This window comes from Pristiophorus japonicus, chromosome 1, assembly GCF_044704955.1.
Source record: "Pristiophorus japonicus isolate sPriJap1 chromosome 1, sPriJap1.hap1, whole genome shotgun sequence".
Lineage (NCBI taxonomy): Eukaryota > Metazoa > Chordata > Chondrichthyes > Pristiophoridae > Pristiophorus > Pristiophorus japonicus.
This window is the reverse complement of record NC_091977.1, coordinates 276,367,869-276,384,298: the sequence shown is the minus strand read 5'-3', so window position 1 is coordinate 276,384,298 and position 16,430 is coordinate 276,367,869. Positions and strand designations below refer to the sequence as shown.

The 16,430-nt window shown below is 46.5% G+C and overlaps 1 long non-coding RNA gene across 1 annotated transcript in view; it reads right to left on the bottom strand.

Annotated features, from left to right (window-relative positions):
• Window positions 1-1,334: 1,334 nt before the first annotated feature.
• The window catches only part of LOC139248513 (uncharacterized), a 48,747-nt gene continuing 33,651 nt past the window's right edge, over window positions 1,335-16,430 (bottom strand). The window contains exon 3 of the long non-coding RNA XR_011591058.1: window positions 1,335-4,481. This is a non-coding gene — a long non-coding RNA (uncharacterized lncRNA). The remainder of the gene's footprint in view (window positions 4,482-16,430) is intronic.

Sequence of the window (16,430 nt, the reverse complement as noted above, 5' to 3'; positions counted from 1 at the left end):
CCCCTCTCCAGGCACTCTCCCCCTCTCCCCGCACTCTCGCCCTCTCCCCGCACTCTCGCCCTCTCCCCGCACTCTCGCCCCCTCCCCGCACTCTCGCCCCCTCGCCGCACTCTCCCCCTCTCCCTCGCCGCACTCTCCCCCTCTCCCTCGCCGCACTCTCCCCCTCTCCCTTGCCGCACTCTCCCTCCCTCCCTCGCCGCACTCTCCCTCTCTCCCTCGCCGCACTCTCCCTCTCTGCCTCGCCGCACTCTCCCTCTCTGCCTCGCCGCACTCTCCCTCGCCACGCTCTCCCTCTCTCCCTCGCCACGCTCTCCCTCTCTCCCTCGCCGCACTCTCCCTCTCTCCCTCGCCGCGCTCTCCCTCCCTCCCTCGCCGCGCTCTCCCTCCCTCCCTCGCCGCGCTCTTCCTCTCTCCCTCTCCTCGCACTCTCCCCTTCTCCCCGTACTCTCTTCCCTTCACCCCGCACTTTCTCCCTCGCTCACCCTTTCCCCCTCTCACTGCACTCTCCCGCTCTCCCTGCATTCTCTCCCCCACTCCCCCTCTTTCGGTAATCTCTCCTTCTCTCACTGCACTGTCCCCCACTCCCCGCATTATCTCATCCTGCCCCATACTCTCTGCACCCCTCTCCCCCTCTCCAGGCACTCTCCCCCTCTCCAGGCACTCTCCCCCTCTCCCCGCACTCTCCCCCTCTCCCCCTCTCCCCGCACTCTCCCCCTCTCCCCGCACTCTCGCCCCCTCCCCGCACTCTCGCCCCCTCCCCGCACTCTCCCCCTCTCCCCGCACTCTCCCCCTCTCCCTCGCCGCACTCTCCCCCTCTCCCCGCACTCTCCCTCCCTCCCTCACCGCACTCTCCCTCTCTCCCTCGCCGCACTCTCCCTCTCTCCCTCGCCGCACTCTCCCCCTCTCCCCGCACTCTCCCTCCCTCCCTCGCCGCACTCTCCCTCTCCGCACTCTCCCTCTCTCCCTCGCCGCACTCTCCCTCTCTGCCTCGCCGCACTCTCCCTCGCCGCGCTCTCCCTCTCTCCCTCGCCGCGCTCTCCCTCTCTCCCTCGCCGCGCTCTCCCTCTCTCCCTCGCCGCGCTCTCCCTCCCTCCCTCCCTCGCCGCGCCCTCCCTCTCTCCCTCGCCGCGCTCTCCCTCTCTCCCTCGCCGCGCTCTCCCTCTCTCCCTCTCCCCTTCTCCCCGCACTCTCCCCGCCCTCTCCCCGCACTCTCCCCGCACTCTCCCCGCACTCTCCCCGCACTCTCCCCGCACTCTTACCCTCTCCCCGCACTCTCACCCTCTCCCCGCACTCTCACCCTCTCCCCCTCTCCCCGCACTCTCTCTCTCTCCCCACGGCAACGGATAAGGATGTTAGATAGGTCAATCCAACATCAAGACTGCCTACTTCTACCTACATAGTTACACCAGTAACTATCCCTGCCTCAGACCTTCTGCTGCTGTAACCTTAATCCATGCCTTTGTTAGCTCCAGACTTGACAATTCCAATACTGTCCTGGCCGGCCTCCCATCCTCCACCCTACGTAAAACTCTGCTGCCCATGTTTTAACTTGTACCAAGTCCCTCTCAGGGGCTGACCAACATTGGCTCTTAGTCCAACAACACCTCACATTTACAATTCTCATCCTTGTGTTCAAATCCCTTCATGGCCTCACTCCTCCTTATCTCTGTAATTTCCTCCAGCCCCACAACCACCCAAGAACTCTGCATTCCTCCAATTCAGGCCTCTTGTGCAACCTGAATTTTTTTTGCCCCAGAATTTGGGCTGTGCCTTCAGCTGCTTGGGTCCCAAGCTCTTAAATTCCCTCCCTAAACCTCTCCGCCTCTCTACCTCTCTTTCCTCCTTTAAGACACTCCTTAAAACCTACCTCCTGGTCACCTGTCTTAATATCTTGTTATGTGGCTTGGTGTCCAAATTTGTCTGCTAACACTTACAATGTAAGTTGTTGTTGGATCATGTATCCTATAAAGTACCACTAAAGCAAAAGTAATGTTAACAGCCATTTAATTAGTGCTAAAATGACATTGATTGAACAGCATAAATCGTGCATTTGTACGGTGCATTTAATATAGGACAGCCCTACACAACAGATATCAAGTGATAGAAGAGTAAGAAAAGATGACTGAAAGCATGATTGAAATGACTGAGTTTGAAGAAGTTTTTAAAGGTGAGAGAGAGGTAGCAAAGTAGAGAGAGTGGGGGAGGAGGCGGTTCTAGAGAGTAGGATTGAAACATTGAGGGCTGTTCCATCTAAAGTGGAGCTGTGCAGAGGGACAGGACGAGACATAGGAGACCAGAATTGGAGCATTGGCATGAAAGGCTGGAGGAGTTTGCAATGGTAATGTGGGGCAAGGCCATGGAGAGATTTGTAAATAGGTTGAGGATTTTTAACTCTTTGCTTTGGAGATGGGAATCCAATAGAGATCAGCAAAGATAAGTACAATATAGGGCAGGACAGGATATCGTCAATAGAGTTTTGGATGAGTGAGAGTTGTGTAGAGTTGAGATCAGGAAAATGGCAAAGAGGACACTCGAAAAGTTAAGTCTGAATGTAACAAAAGCGAGGATAAATATTTTGACAGCAAAGATAGTTAGTTAATGTTGCTGAAGTGGTAATAAGCAGTTAGCTATGAGAAAAGATTGGATAGGCTGGGTTTGTTTTCTTTGGAACAGAGGAGGCTGAGGGGAGACCTTATTGAGGTGTATAAGATTATGAGGGGCCTGGATAGAGTGGATCGGACGGACCTATTTCCCTTAGCAGAGGGGTCAACAACCAGAGCCATAGATTTAAAGTAATATGTAGAAGGATTAGAGGGGAGTTGAGGATAACTTTATTCACCCAGAGGGTGGTGGGGGTCTGGAACTCACAGCCTGAAAGGATGGTAGAGGCAGAAACCCTCATTACATTTAAAAAGTACTTGAATGTGAACTTGAAGTGCCGTAACCTTCAAGGATACGGACCAAGAGCTGGAAAGTGGGATTAGGCTGGATAGCTCCTTTTCGGTCCACACAGACACAGTCGGTCAAATGACCTCCTTCTGTCTCGTAAATTTCTATGATTCTATGATGGATACAGTAGGAGACTGAGATTGTGGATCAGTTGGAGTGATCAGGCAGGATGAGGGATGGAATCAGGGATGATGTGCAGTTTCTAAAGAAAGAAAGAAAGACTTGTATTTATATAACGCCTTTCATGGCCACCGGACGTCTCAAAGCGCTTTACAGCCAATGAAGTACTTTTGGAGTGTAGTCACTGTTGTAATGTAGGAAATGCAGCAGCAAATTTGCAAACAGCAAGCTCCCACAAACAGCAATGTGATAATGACCAGATAATCTGTTTATGTTACATTCATTGAGGGATAAATATTGGCCAGGTCACGAGAAATCTCAATGGGGTGAAGGATGGGTAGGAGGATTGGTACCTGAGGCAGCAACATGGATAGTCTCAATTTTAGAGATGCAAATATCCATAAACTCCTCACACTTTGCATTATGGGAAGGGTAAGTGAAGAGTCCTAGATGACCTGGCAATGAGAACCATGCCACCACTACAGTTCTGGTAGGGGAGGTGCAGGCGGGTGAGGCAGTTTCAGTGAGATCAGAGTCACCACTTGTGAGCCAGGTTCCTGTCAGATGCAGGATATCAATAGACTCATCCAAGATGGTGTACTTACTTGCAAGGGAGCAAACTTCCTGGAGGGTGATATGGAGTAGGACAGTGGTTGAAAACCTGCATAGGCATCAGAAAGGGGGCAGTGGAAGAGGAAAATGGGTCAGAGAGGAGATTAGAGAAATGAACCTCAGGAAAATTGTGATGGGAGTGGCGAATAAGGCAGTTTGGATTGCTGCTCTAGGAGACTCAGTGATGCTTAAACTGATAGAGCGGAAACTTGTGGTTTTGTTTAGGATGGACTTGTCCCTGGATAGCAGCAGGTGATGAGGTCAGATTAGAGTAATATTGTGTATGATGGGAGACCGAGAGGAGATATTGCTGAATACTATGTGTAAAAGCTACAGTCATCATCACCAAAATAATACTGAAACTTGATTTCCAAAAGGTTATAATATAATATAAGTGGGATACAAAACGATAGGGCTATTTGAGACAACAGTATATATCACATATAACACTATTTTAGGGAGTTGACAATAAGGCTGCAATTTAATCTTCATGATTGCATGATGTCATAAACAAGAGCAGATTAGATTAAATAACAGCTCTATTACTCATTTGCTAACATCCATTATTTCCTATTGAATTACCATAGGATCAATATCAGTAGCTATTTTTAGTTTTAATTATTCCTACTTGTTCCTGTACCACATCAAAGTAATTGGTAGCAGGGTCCATATCCAGGCCAGAATGAAGAGCTTGGGCAGCCTCAGTACAGTTCCTTGTGGGCAATGTCTGACAACACAAAACTGCCCCCAATTTGACACCTGTTGGCACTAAATCACTTGGCGAAGCCACAGGAAGGCTGCTGTGGGAAATGAAAAAATATCGCGTTAGTGCAGTAAGAGTGTTCAACTGAAGTTGGATCTGAGGAACATTGTTCGAAGGTAGTAAAGAGAGGTTTACTCTGCATCTCACCTTGCTACACTTAACCTGAATATACTTGCTATTGTCAGCTGTGGCTCAGTGCAGTGGGTAGCACTCTCACCTCTGAGTCAGACGATTGTGCGTTCAAGTCCCACTCAAGGGATTTGAGCACATAAATCTAGGCTGACACTCCACTGCAGTACTGAGGGAGTGCTGCACTGTCGGAAGTGCTGACTTTCGGATGAGACGTTAAACCGAGGCCCCGTATGCTCTCTCAGGTGGATGTAAAAAATCCCATGGCAGTATTTCGAAGAAGAGCAAGGGAGTTATCCCCGGTGTCCTGGCCAATATTTGTCTCTCAATCAAAATCTCAAAAACAAATTATCTGGTCATTATCACAATGCTGTTTGTGGGAGCTTGCTGTATGCAAATTGGATGCTGCGTTTCCTACATTACAACAGTGAGTACACTCCAAAAGTACTTCATTGGTTGTAAAGTGCTTTGAGATGTCCAGTGGTTGTGAAAGGTGCGATATAAATCCAAGTATTTCTTTCTTTGCTGTTCACAATGGTTGATGAAATAACAAGTTTCCCATTCCTCAGTGTCCTTTAACTTCATAAGTGTAACATTTACAAAGAAACACTAAAAGTTATATTATTTTCTGTGATATTATTTCTAATCTATTAGTCTGATGACAATATTGAATTTCAAGCAATATACAATATACATCACAACACTGATACTGATTTAGCACTGAACTTTGGTCCTATGGTAAAACCCCTGATATAGGCACACTTTGTTATTCATTATTCCCTGATTGGATCATGGCAAGACCTAATTCAACTCTGTGACTGGCAATGACAGTGCTATAACCCCCCTGGTGTACTCGTTGAGAATGTCACATTTAGATTGTTTCAGTTTGTCCTACAAGTGTCTTTGTGTAAACAATTTGCTGGGAGCTGGTGAGACCAGCAATCATTTTAGATTAAAAACTATGGATATGGATTAGGTTTAAAAAAAATTAGAAACATATTTTTCCCCCAAACATTATTTGACAAGGTTGACAAGTTATGAGAGTAACAATTAACTTGATAAACAGTGAGTAGTATCCAATGAGGAAGATAGTAACAGACTTCAGGAGGACACAGGCAGACTGGTGAAATGGGCAGACATATGGGCAGGCAGATGCAGTTTAACACAGAGAAGTGTGAAATGATGTATTTTGCTAGGAAGAATGAGGAGAGGCAATATAAAATAAATGGTACAATTTTAAAGAGGGTGCAGAAAAGAGAGAGACCTGGGGGTGTACATACACAAATCTTTGAAGGTGGCAGGACAAGTTGAGAAGGCTATTAAAAGGATCCTTGGCTTTATAAACAGAGGTATAGAGTACAAAAGCAAGGAAGTTATGCTAAACCTTTAGGTTAGGCCTCACCTGGAGTATTGTTCAATTTTGGGCACCACACTTTAAGTAAGGCTATCAAGGCCTTCGGGAGGTTGCAAATGAGATGTACTAGAATGGTACCAGGGATGCAGGACTGCAATTACTTGAAGAGTCTAGAGAAGCTGGGGTTGTTCTCCTTAGAGCAGAGCAGGTTAAGGGGAAATTTAATAGAGGTGTTCAAAATCATGAAGGGTTTTGACAGAATAAATAAGGAGAAACTGTTTCCAGTACCAGAAGAGATTGGGGAATTAGTAATGGGAAAATGGAGATGGCAGAAACTCTGAACAAATATTTTGTATCAGTCTTTATGGTAGAGGAAACTAACAATATCCCAACAGTGGATAGTCAAGGGATAGGGGGGAAGGAATTTAACACAATCACTAAGGAGGTGGTACTCAGTAAAATAATGGGACTAAAGGCAGATAAATCTCCTGGACCTGATTGCTTGTATCCTAGGATCTTAAAAGAAGTAGCGGCAAGGATTGTGAGTGCATTGGTTGTAATTTACCAAAATTCCTTGGATTCTGGGGAGGTCCCAGCAGATTGGAAAACTGCAAATATAACGCCCCTATTTAAAAAAGGAGGCAGACAAAAAGCAGGAAACTATAGACCAGTTAGCCTAACATCTGTGGTTGGGAAAAGGTTGGAGTCCATTGTTAAAGAAGCAGTAGCAGGACATTTGGAAAAGCAAAATTCGGTCAAGCAGAGTCAGTATGGATTTATGAAGGGGAAGTCATTTTGACAAATTTTCTGGAGTTCTTTGAGGATGTAACGAACAGGGTGGATAAAGGGGAACCAGTGGATGTGGTGCATTTGGACTTCCAGAAGGCATTTGACAAGGTGCCACATAAAAGGTTACTGCACAAGATAAAAGTTCACGGGGTTGGAGGTGATATATTAGCATGGATAGAGGATTAGCTAACTAACGAGAACAGAGAGTCGGGATAAATGGTTCATTCTCTGGTTGGCAACCAGTAACTAGTGGGGTGCCGCAGTGATCACTGCTGGGACCCCAACTATTTACAATCTATATTAACGACTTGGAAGAAGGGACTGAGTTTAATGCAGCGAAGTTTGCTGACAATACAAAGATGGGAGGAAAAGAAATGTGTGAGGAGGACACAAAAAATCTACAAAAGGACATAGACAGGCTAAGTGAGTGGGCAAAAATTTGGCAGATGGAGTATAATGTTGGAAAGTGTGAGATCATGCACTTTGGCAGAAAAAAATCAAAGAGCAAGTTATTATTTAAATGGAGAAAGATTGCAAAGTGCCACAGTACAGCGGGACCTGGGGGTACTTGTGCATGAAACACAAAAGGATAGTATGCAGGTACAGCAAGTAATCAGGAAGGCCAATGGTATCTTGGCCTTTATTGCAAAGAGAATGGAGTATAAAAGCAGGGAAGTCTTGCTACTGCTATATAAGGTATTAGTGAGGCCACACCTGGACTACTGCATGCAGTTTTGGTTTCCATATTTACGAAAGGATATACTTGCTTTGAGGCAGTTCAGAGAAGATTCACTAGGTTGATTCCGGGGATGAGGGGATTGACTTATGAGGAAAAGTTGAGTAGGTTGGGCCTCTACTCATTGGAATTCAGAAGAATGAGAGGTGATCTTATCGAAACATTTAAGATTATGAGGGGGCTTGACAAGGTGGATACAGAGGGGATGTTTCCACTGATGGGGGAGACTAGAACTAGAGGGCATGATCTTAGAATAAGGGGCCGCCCATTTAAAACTGAGATGAGGAGAAATTTTGTCTCTTAGAGGGTTGTAAATCTGTGGAATTCACTGCCTGAGACCTGTGGAAGCTGGGACATTGAATAAATTTAAGTCAGAAATAGACATTGTCTTAACCGATAAGGGGATAAGGGGTTATGGGGAGCGGGCAGGGAAGTGGAGCTGAGTCCATGATCAGATCAGCCATGATCTTATTGAATGGCGGAGCAGGCTCGAGGGGCCGTGTAGCCTACTCCTGTTCCTACTTCTTATGCTCTTATGTTCTAAGAGTTGATAACCAGAGGATACAGATTTAAAGTAATTGGTAAAAGAACAAGAGGTGAGATGAGGAGAATTTTCTTTATGCAAAGAAATTTTTCAAAACTTGCATTTATATAGCACCTTTCATAACCACCAGATGAAGTACTTTTTGAAGTGTAGTCACTGTTGTAATGTGGGAAATGCAATTAGTTAGGATCTGCAATGCACTGCCTGAAAGGGTGTTGGAAGAAGATTCAATAATAGCGTTCAAGAGGGAATTGGATAAATACTTAAAAGGCGAAAGATTTGCAGAGATATGGCAGAAGGGCAGAGGAATTGGGATAATTAGATAGCTAAAGATGGACCGAATGGTCTGCTTGTATTTTTTAATCATTCTATAATAATGTCAGTGTCTGACCATACCAGCAATTCTTTTTTTTGCTTAATGCTTAAACATCATTAAGCCCCTGATATAGAGCAATGCCTTTTTACTCATGATATATTGATTAAGTGAAATATATTATGGTTCTAATACAATAAAGTACAATTTCTGTTTTCAATATTTAAAATTATTTATTTAAGACAGTGTCGAAAATACCAATCATTGACATTTGTACAAGTTACAGAACTTAGGTAATATAATTTAGAATTTACGTGATTCCAGCAAAGAGCTGAATGGCCTCCTTCTGTGCTGTACCGTTCTATGATTCTAATCCACAATCCAACACGCCCGCTGAAAGCTGCATTCACAGGGAGCGCATCTTGGGAAATCGCTGGCAGGCACAGCTGTTCTCTCCTCTGGACGAATGGACTATGTGCCTGGAATTACTCCAAGATGTGCTCCCTGTTGGAGCCACAATTCACTGGGAGCAGCATGTCAGGGGTCACCCCGTAATGTGTACTAAGACATACATGACCAGTGAACGCTAAACTGTCAAAATGTAAAATTACAGGCCAAGACTAAGATTACCAATAATAGCCTTGAAATTATAGTTAAATATGCTTGTATAATATTCTGCTACTGTGGCACAGACATTAATCCATTTAAAATAAGCAGGTTAATGCCCGAATTTGAATAGTAGATGGAGGAATATTATATGCACTTCTTCAAAATAGTGTCATGGGATCTTTTACATTCACCTGAGAGAGCAGATGGGGCCTTGGAGAAATGCATTGTATTTCTCTACTCATATGTACAACTGTAATTTCTAGGCTAGAACATAGTACAAGAGTAGGCCATTCAGTCCCTCAATCTTGTTTCACCATTCAATTAGATCACAGCTGATCTATACCTCAACTCCCTTTACTCGCCTGTGCTCCATATCATTTTGTGCAGTGTTCCTGCATTGTGATAGCTTACCCCAAGTTATTTAAGCTTCACCTTTCAAATCAGGAGTATCATATCTGTGTTCTGATAAACAGATGTCCTACATCCTCCTCACCAGCTCAGTTGGAACAGTCCTACCGGGAGCATCTGAAACAGGAAAAATGCTAAGAATGCTGAGGTTGATTATCAGGCTCTTCTTTTCTTTTACCTAAAGTTCCCTTAAATGACTTCCATCCTTCAGCATCCTGGTCTCTAGAATCAGACAATATGAATTAACAATAGAAGTACATCTTTACAGTGTGTGATTATCAGTGTGTTTGGTGCATGAGAATGCAAAGTGAGTTTTTCAACCAGCCTGCTAAACTCAATTTGCCAGTACAATAATCGGTCAGACTACTTTTATAAAATAGCTCTTTTCTCTTACTGTGATTTCTTGCAAAAGTGCCAGTATTCCTTTCATGTAAAGTATCGGCTCTGACAGCTGAGTAGCTGCAGGTTTTCACTTCACAGCATATATTGTCTCCTTTATGCGCCTGTTGCTAAATTGGCATCGGCCTTCTGTATAGATCAGTAAAGTCATGTACAAAGGCAATTCCAGTGTGGCCATTAAAAGGCTGCATAAATCTGGCTGAGCTTGTTGCGACAAATAAAAGGAAAAAACACTTGCATTTACATAGCGCCTTTCACGACCACCGGATGTCTCAAAGCACTTTACAGCCAATGAAGTACTTTTGGAGTGTAGTCACTGTTGTAATGTAGGAAACGCGGCAGCAAACTTGGTCACAGCAAGCTCCCACAAACAACAATGTGATAATGACCAGATAATCTGTTTTTTTGCAATATTAATTGAGGGATAAATATTGGCCAGGAGACCAAAAATAACTCCCCTGCTCTTCTTCAAAATAGTGCCATGGGATCTTTTACGTCCACCTGAGAGAGCAGACAGAGCCTCGGTTTAACATCTCATCTGAAAAACAGTATCTCCAACAGTGCAACCCTCCCTCAGCACTGCACTCAAGTGTCAGCCTAGCTTTATTTGCCCAAGTCCCTGGAGTGGGACCTGAACCCACAACCTTCTGACTCAGGCAATTGTGCTACCCACTGAGCCATAGCTTACAAGTAAGAGATGTGGCTCATTTATATGTTATCTTTCATAGTGAGCTGTGGAGTTATTTTCTATGACGGTATCTTCAGTCACCCTGAGATATCCTGTGCCGACTTTGAATGACAATGAGAAGTTAAGCATTTTACAGAATATAGTCAAAGGATAGTTAAAAGTCAGGTTGAAGTTACATACTAGAAATTGCGAGAGGCAAATGTAATGCCATTGCCTGAAGATTCAAAATAATGAATTGTCACAGCCTATGCACTTGTAGTTTTACCACTCACAGGAAATCTTGAGAAATGCCTTTCTAATACCTCCAAGTGTCATTATATGCACTAAGGAATGTATTAAAAGGCACATATTTAATTAAGGATTGTAAGTGTAAAGTCCTTACACAATACCACAAATCCACACGAGGCACATTCTATGGATAAGGTCACTCCATGACCTGAACTTTTATTCACAGGACCAAGAAGTGATGATCCTGCGTGGGACCTCCCTTTATATACCTGGATGACCAGGTGAAGAGTGTCTCCCACAAGTTGACCCCCTGTGGTCAAGGTGTGCATTTCTTACGTATATACAGAATTGCAGTGTTGTTACATAAAGGTTACAGACATGATATCACCTCCCCCTTAACACCTTATTGGGATCATAGGTTAAGTCTTTTGGGTGGTCGATGCTCTCACGTGGAGCACCGCAGTTGGGCTCTGGTTGTTGAGCCTTGGTATGCGTGTCTGTCACCTGTGGTGATTCCGACCTGCCCGGGCTGACCGCAGGGACTGTGCATGCTGCTGAATGTTCTTGTTGCTCGTTCACTGGCGGTGGTGTGAATACCATCTCATGATCTTCCTCAAGTTCCTCAGTGTCCATGCTGAACCTTTTTTTAAACTTGGTCCAGATGCTTGCGGCGTATCTACCCATTGTTAAGTTTAACCACTATGACCCTATTCCCCTCTTTGTCTATTACAGTACCCTCAAGCCATTTGGGCCCCAAAGCGTGATTGAGAACAAATACGGGGTCATCAATTTCTATACATTTCCCCCTTGAATTTCGGTCATGGTACTCATTTTGGGACTGGCGTTTGCCCTCAACAATGTCGGACAGGACTGAATGAATGAGGGACAGCCGAGTTTTGAGTGTTCGTTTCATGAGTAGCTCCGCGGGCGGGACCCCCATGAGCAAATGCGGTCGGGACCTATAGGCCAGCAGGAGGTGCGATAGGCGGCATTGAAGGGAGGGACCTTGAATCCGGAGCATGCCTTGTTTTATGATTTGGACCACACGTTCCACCTGGCCATTGGAAGCAGGCTTGAACGGTGCCGTCCTGACGGTTAATACCATTACCTGACATGAACTCCCGGAATTCGAAGCTTGTGAAACATGGGTCAATATCGCTAACAAGGATGTCCGGCAAGCCGTGGGTCGCAAAGACCATGCGCAGACTCTCCACAGTGGTGGATGTTCTGCACGAATTCAAAATGATGCACTTGATCCATTTCGAGTACGCATCAACCACAATGAGAAACATTTTTCCCATGAACGGGCCCGCGTAGTCTACGTGAATACGTGACTATGGCCTGGTGGGCCAGGGCCACGGGCTGAGCGGGGCCTCCCTGGGGGCATTAGCTAGCTGGGCACACGTCGTGCACCTGCGAACACAGTGTTCCAGGTCTGAATCAATTCCCGGCCACCAAACATGTGACCGGGCAATGGTCTTCATCAGCATGATGCCTGGGTGTTCGCTGTGGAGTTCCCTGACGAATGCCTCCCTGCCCCTCTGGGGCATGACTACCCGGCTGCCCCATAGTAGGCAGTCGGCTTGGATGGAGAGCTCATCCATCCGTCTGTGAAACTGTCTGACTTCCTCAGGGCATGCTCCATGTGCGGACGCCCATTCCCCAGTCAGGACACATTTCTTAATCAAGAATAGGAGGGGATCTCTGTTTGTCCAGATTTTGATCTGGCGGGCTGTGATGGGGGAGCCTGTGCTGTCAAAGACATCAACAGCCATGACCATCTCAGCGCTTTGCTCCGCTGCCCCCTCAGTGGTGGCCAGTGGAAGCCTGCTGAGTGCGTCAGCGCAGTTTTCGGTGCCGGGCCAGTGCCGGATGGTGTAGTCATACGCAGCGAGCGTGAGAGCCCATCGCTGTATGCTAGCTGACACATTGGCATTGACAGCCTTGCTGTCTGACAGCAGGGATGTTAATGGCTTGTGATCCGTTTCTAATTCGAAATTCCTGCCAAAAAGATACTGATGCATCTTTTTCACCCCATAGACACATGCAAGTGCTTCCTTCTCAACCATTCCATATCCCCGTTCAGCTTGAGAGCACGACCTGGAGGCATAAGCCACAGGTTGGAGTTGGCCCTCAGCGTTACCCTGCTGCAACACGCACCCAACCCCATAGGACGATGCATCACATGTCAGAACCAAATTCTTATGGGGGTCGTACAGGGTCAACAACTTATTTGAACAAAGTAGGTTTGAGCGGCAGTTGGCGAGAGGTGGGAGCAGCGTCGGAGCGGCCTATAAAAGGCCCAGCGGGAGCTCGAGGGTCAGCGGCAGTTGGCGAGAGGTGGGAGCAGCATCGGAGCGGCCTATAAAAGGCCCAGCGGGAGCTCGAGAGTCAGCGGCAGTTGGCAAGAGGTGGGAGCAGCGTCGGAGCGGCCTATAAAAGGCCCAGCGGGAGCTCGAGGGTCAGCGGCAGTTGGCGAGAGGTGGGAGCAGCATCGGAGCGGCCTATAAAAGGCCCAGCGGGAGCTCGAGAGTCAGCGGCAGTTGGCGAGAGGTGGGAGCAGCATCGGAGCGGCCTATAAAAGGCCCAGCGGGAGCTCGAGAGTCAGCGGCAGTTGGCGAGAGGTGGGAGCAGCGTCGGAGCGGCCTATAAAAGGCGTACCGGTGCAGCTACAGCGGGAGAGAAAGCAAAATAGAAGTAGAAAGGAATCAAAAGGTGACGTCACAGCCAATGGGGTAAGTGATTGGCTGGTGATTGGTGAGTAGCTTTACTTTTTCTTTTTTATATCAGTAAGTGAACTGTAACATTGTTATTACCAATTTAAGGGTATCTAAGGGTTAAGGCATGGCAGGAGAGATCGGTCACGTGATATGCTCCTCCTGTGCCATGTGGGAACTCAGGGACACTTCCGGTGTCCCTGACGACTACGTGTGTGAGAAGTGTATCCGCCTCGAGCTCCTGACGGTCCGCGTTACGGAATTGGAGCTGAGGGTGGATTCACTCTGGAGCATCCACGATGCTGAGAATGACGTGAGTAGCACGTGTAGCGAGTTGGTCTTACCGCAGGAGAAGGGTCCACAGCCAGATAGGGAATGGAAGACCAGCAGGAAGAGCAGTGCAAGGAAGGTAGTGCAGGGGTCCCCTGTGGTCATCCCCCTGCAAAACAGATACACCGTTTTGAGTACTGTTGGGGGGGGGATGACTCATCAGGGGAGGGCAGCAGCAGCCAAGTTCATGGCACCGTGGCTGGCACTGCTGCACAGGAGGGCAAGAAAAAGAGTGAGAGCGCGATAGTCATAGGGGATTCAATTGTGATGGGAATAGATAGGCGTTTCTGCGGCCGCAACCGAGACTCCAGGATGGTATGTTGCCTCCCTGGTGCAAGGGTCAAGGATGTCTCGGAGCTGGTGCAGGACATTCTGAAATGGGAGGGAGAACAGCCAGTTGTCGTGGTGCACATTGGTACCAACGACATAGGTTAAAAAAAAGGATGAGGTCCTACGAAACTAATTTAAGGAGCTAGGAGCTAAATTAAAAAGTAGGATCTCAAAAGTAGTAATCTCGGGATTGCTACCAGTGCCACGTGCTAGTCAGAGTAGGAATCGCAGGATAGCGCAGATGAATACGTGGCTTGAGCAGTGGTGCAGCAGGGAGGGATTCAAATTCCTGGGGCATTGGAACCGGTTCTGGGGGAGGTGGGACCAGTACAAACCGGACGGTCTGCACCTGGGCAGGACCGGAACCAATGTCCTAGGGGGAGTGTTTGCTAGTGTTGTTGGGGAGGAGTTAAACTAATATGGCAGGGGGATGGGAACCAATGCAGGGAGACAGAGGAAGACAAAAGGGAGGCAAAGTCAGGAGACGGAGAGGCCTGGGGCGGGGAACAGGAAGGGCCACTGTGCGGCAGAACTCTAAAAGGACAAAGGGTGTTAAAAAAACAAGCCTGAAGGCTTTGTGTCTTAATGCAAGGAGTATCCGCAATAAGGTGGATGAATTAACTGTGCAAATAGATGTTAACAAATATGATGTGATTGGGATTACGGAGACGTGGCTCCAGGATGATCAGGGCTGGGAACTCAACATCCAGGGGTATTCAACATTCAGGAAGGATAGAATAAAAGGAAAAGGAGGTGGGGTAGCATTGCTGGTTAAAGAGGAGATTAATGCAATAGTTAGGAAGGACATTAGCTTGGATGATGTGGAATTTATATGTAGAGCTGCAAAACACCAAAGGGCAAAAAACGTTAGTGGGAGTTGTGTACAGACCTCCAAACAGTAGTAGTGATGTTGGGGAGGGCATCAAACAGGAAATTAGGGGTGCATGCAATAAAGGTGCAGCAGTTATAATGGGTGACTTTAATATGCACATAGATTGGGCTAGCCAAACTGGAAGCAATACGGTGGAGGAGGATTTCCTGGAGTGCATAAGGGATGGTTTTCTAGATCAATATGTCGAGGAACCAACTAGGGGGGAGGCCATCTTAGACTGGGTGTTGTGTAATGAGAGAGGACTAATTAGCAATCTCATTGTGCGAGGCCCCTTGGGGAAGAGTGACCATAATATGGTGGAATTCTGCATTAGGATGGAGAATGATACAGTTAATTCAGAGACCATGGTCCAGAACTTAAAGAAGGTTAACTTTGAAGGTATGAGGCGTGAATTGGCTAGGATAGATTGGCGAATGATACTTAAAGGGTTGACTGTGGATGGGCAATGGCAGACATTTAGAGACCGCATGGATGAATTACAACAATTGTACATTCCTGTCTGGCGTAAAAATAAAAAAGGGAAGGTGGCTCAACCGTGGCTATCTAGGGAAATCAGGGATAGTATTAAAGCCAAGGAAATTACATACAAATTGGCCAGAAATAGCAGTGAACCTGGGGACTGGGAGAAATTTAGAACTCAGCAGAGGAGGACAAAGGGTTTGATTAGGGCAGGGAAAATGGAATACGAGAAGAAGCTTGCAGGGAACATTAAGGCGGATTGCAAAAGTTTCTATAGGTATGTAAAGAGAAAAAGGTTAGTAAAGACAAACGTAGGTCCCCTGCAGTCAGAATCAGGGGAAGTCATAACGGGGAACAAAGAAATGGCAGACCAATTGAACAAGTACTTTGGTTCTGTATTCACTAAGGATGATACAAACATCATCCGGATATAAAAGGGGTCAGATGGTCTAGTAGTGAGGAGGAAATGGGGGAAATCTTTATTAGTCGGGAAATTGTGTTGGGGAAATTGATGGGAATGAAGGCCGATAAATCCCCAGGGCCTGATGGACTGCATCCCAGAGTACTTAAAAAGGTGGCCTTGGAAATAGTGGATGCATTGACAGTCATTTTCCAACATTCCATTGACTCTGGATCAGTTCCTATCGAGTGGAGGGTAGCCAATGTAACCCCACTTTTAAAAAAAAGGAGGGAGAGAGAAAACAGGGAATTATAGACCGGTCAGCCTGACCTCAGTAGTGGGTAAAATGATGGAATCAATTATTAAGGATGTCATAGCAGTGCATTTGGAAAATGGTGACATGATAGGTCCAAGTCAGCATGGATTTGTGAAGGGGAAATCATGCTTGACAAATCTTCTGGAATTTTTTGAGGATGTTTCCAGTAAAGTGGACAAAGGAGAACCAGTTGATGTGGTATATTTGGACTTTCAGAAGGCTTTCGACAAGGTCCCACACAAGAGATTAATGTGAAAAGTTAAAGCACATGGGATTGGGGGTAGTGTGCTGATGTGGATTGAGAACTGGTTGGCAGACAGGAAGCAAAGAGTAGGAGTAAATGGG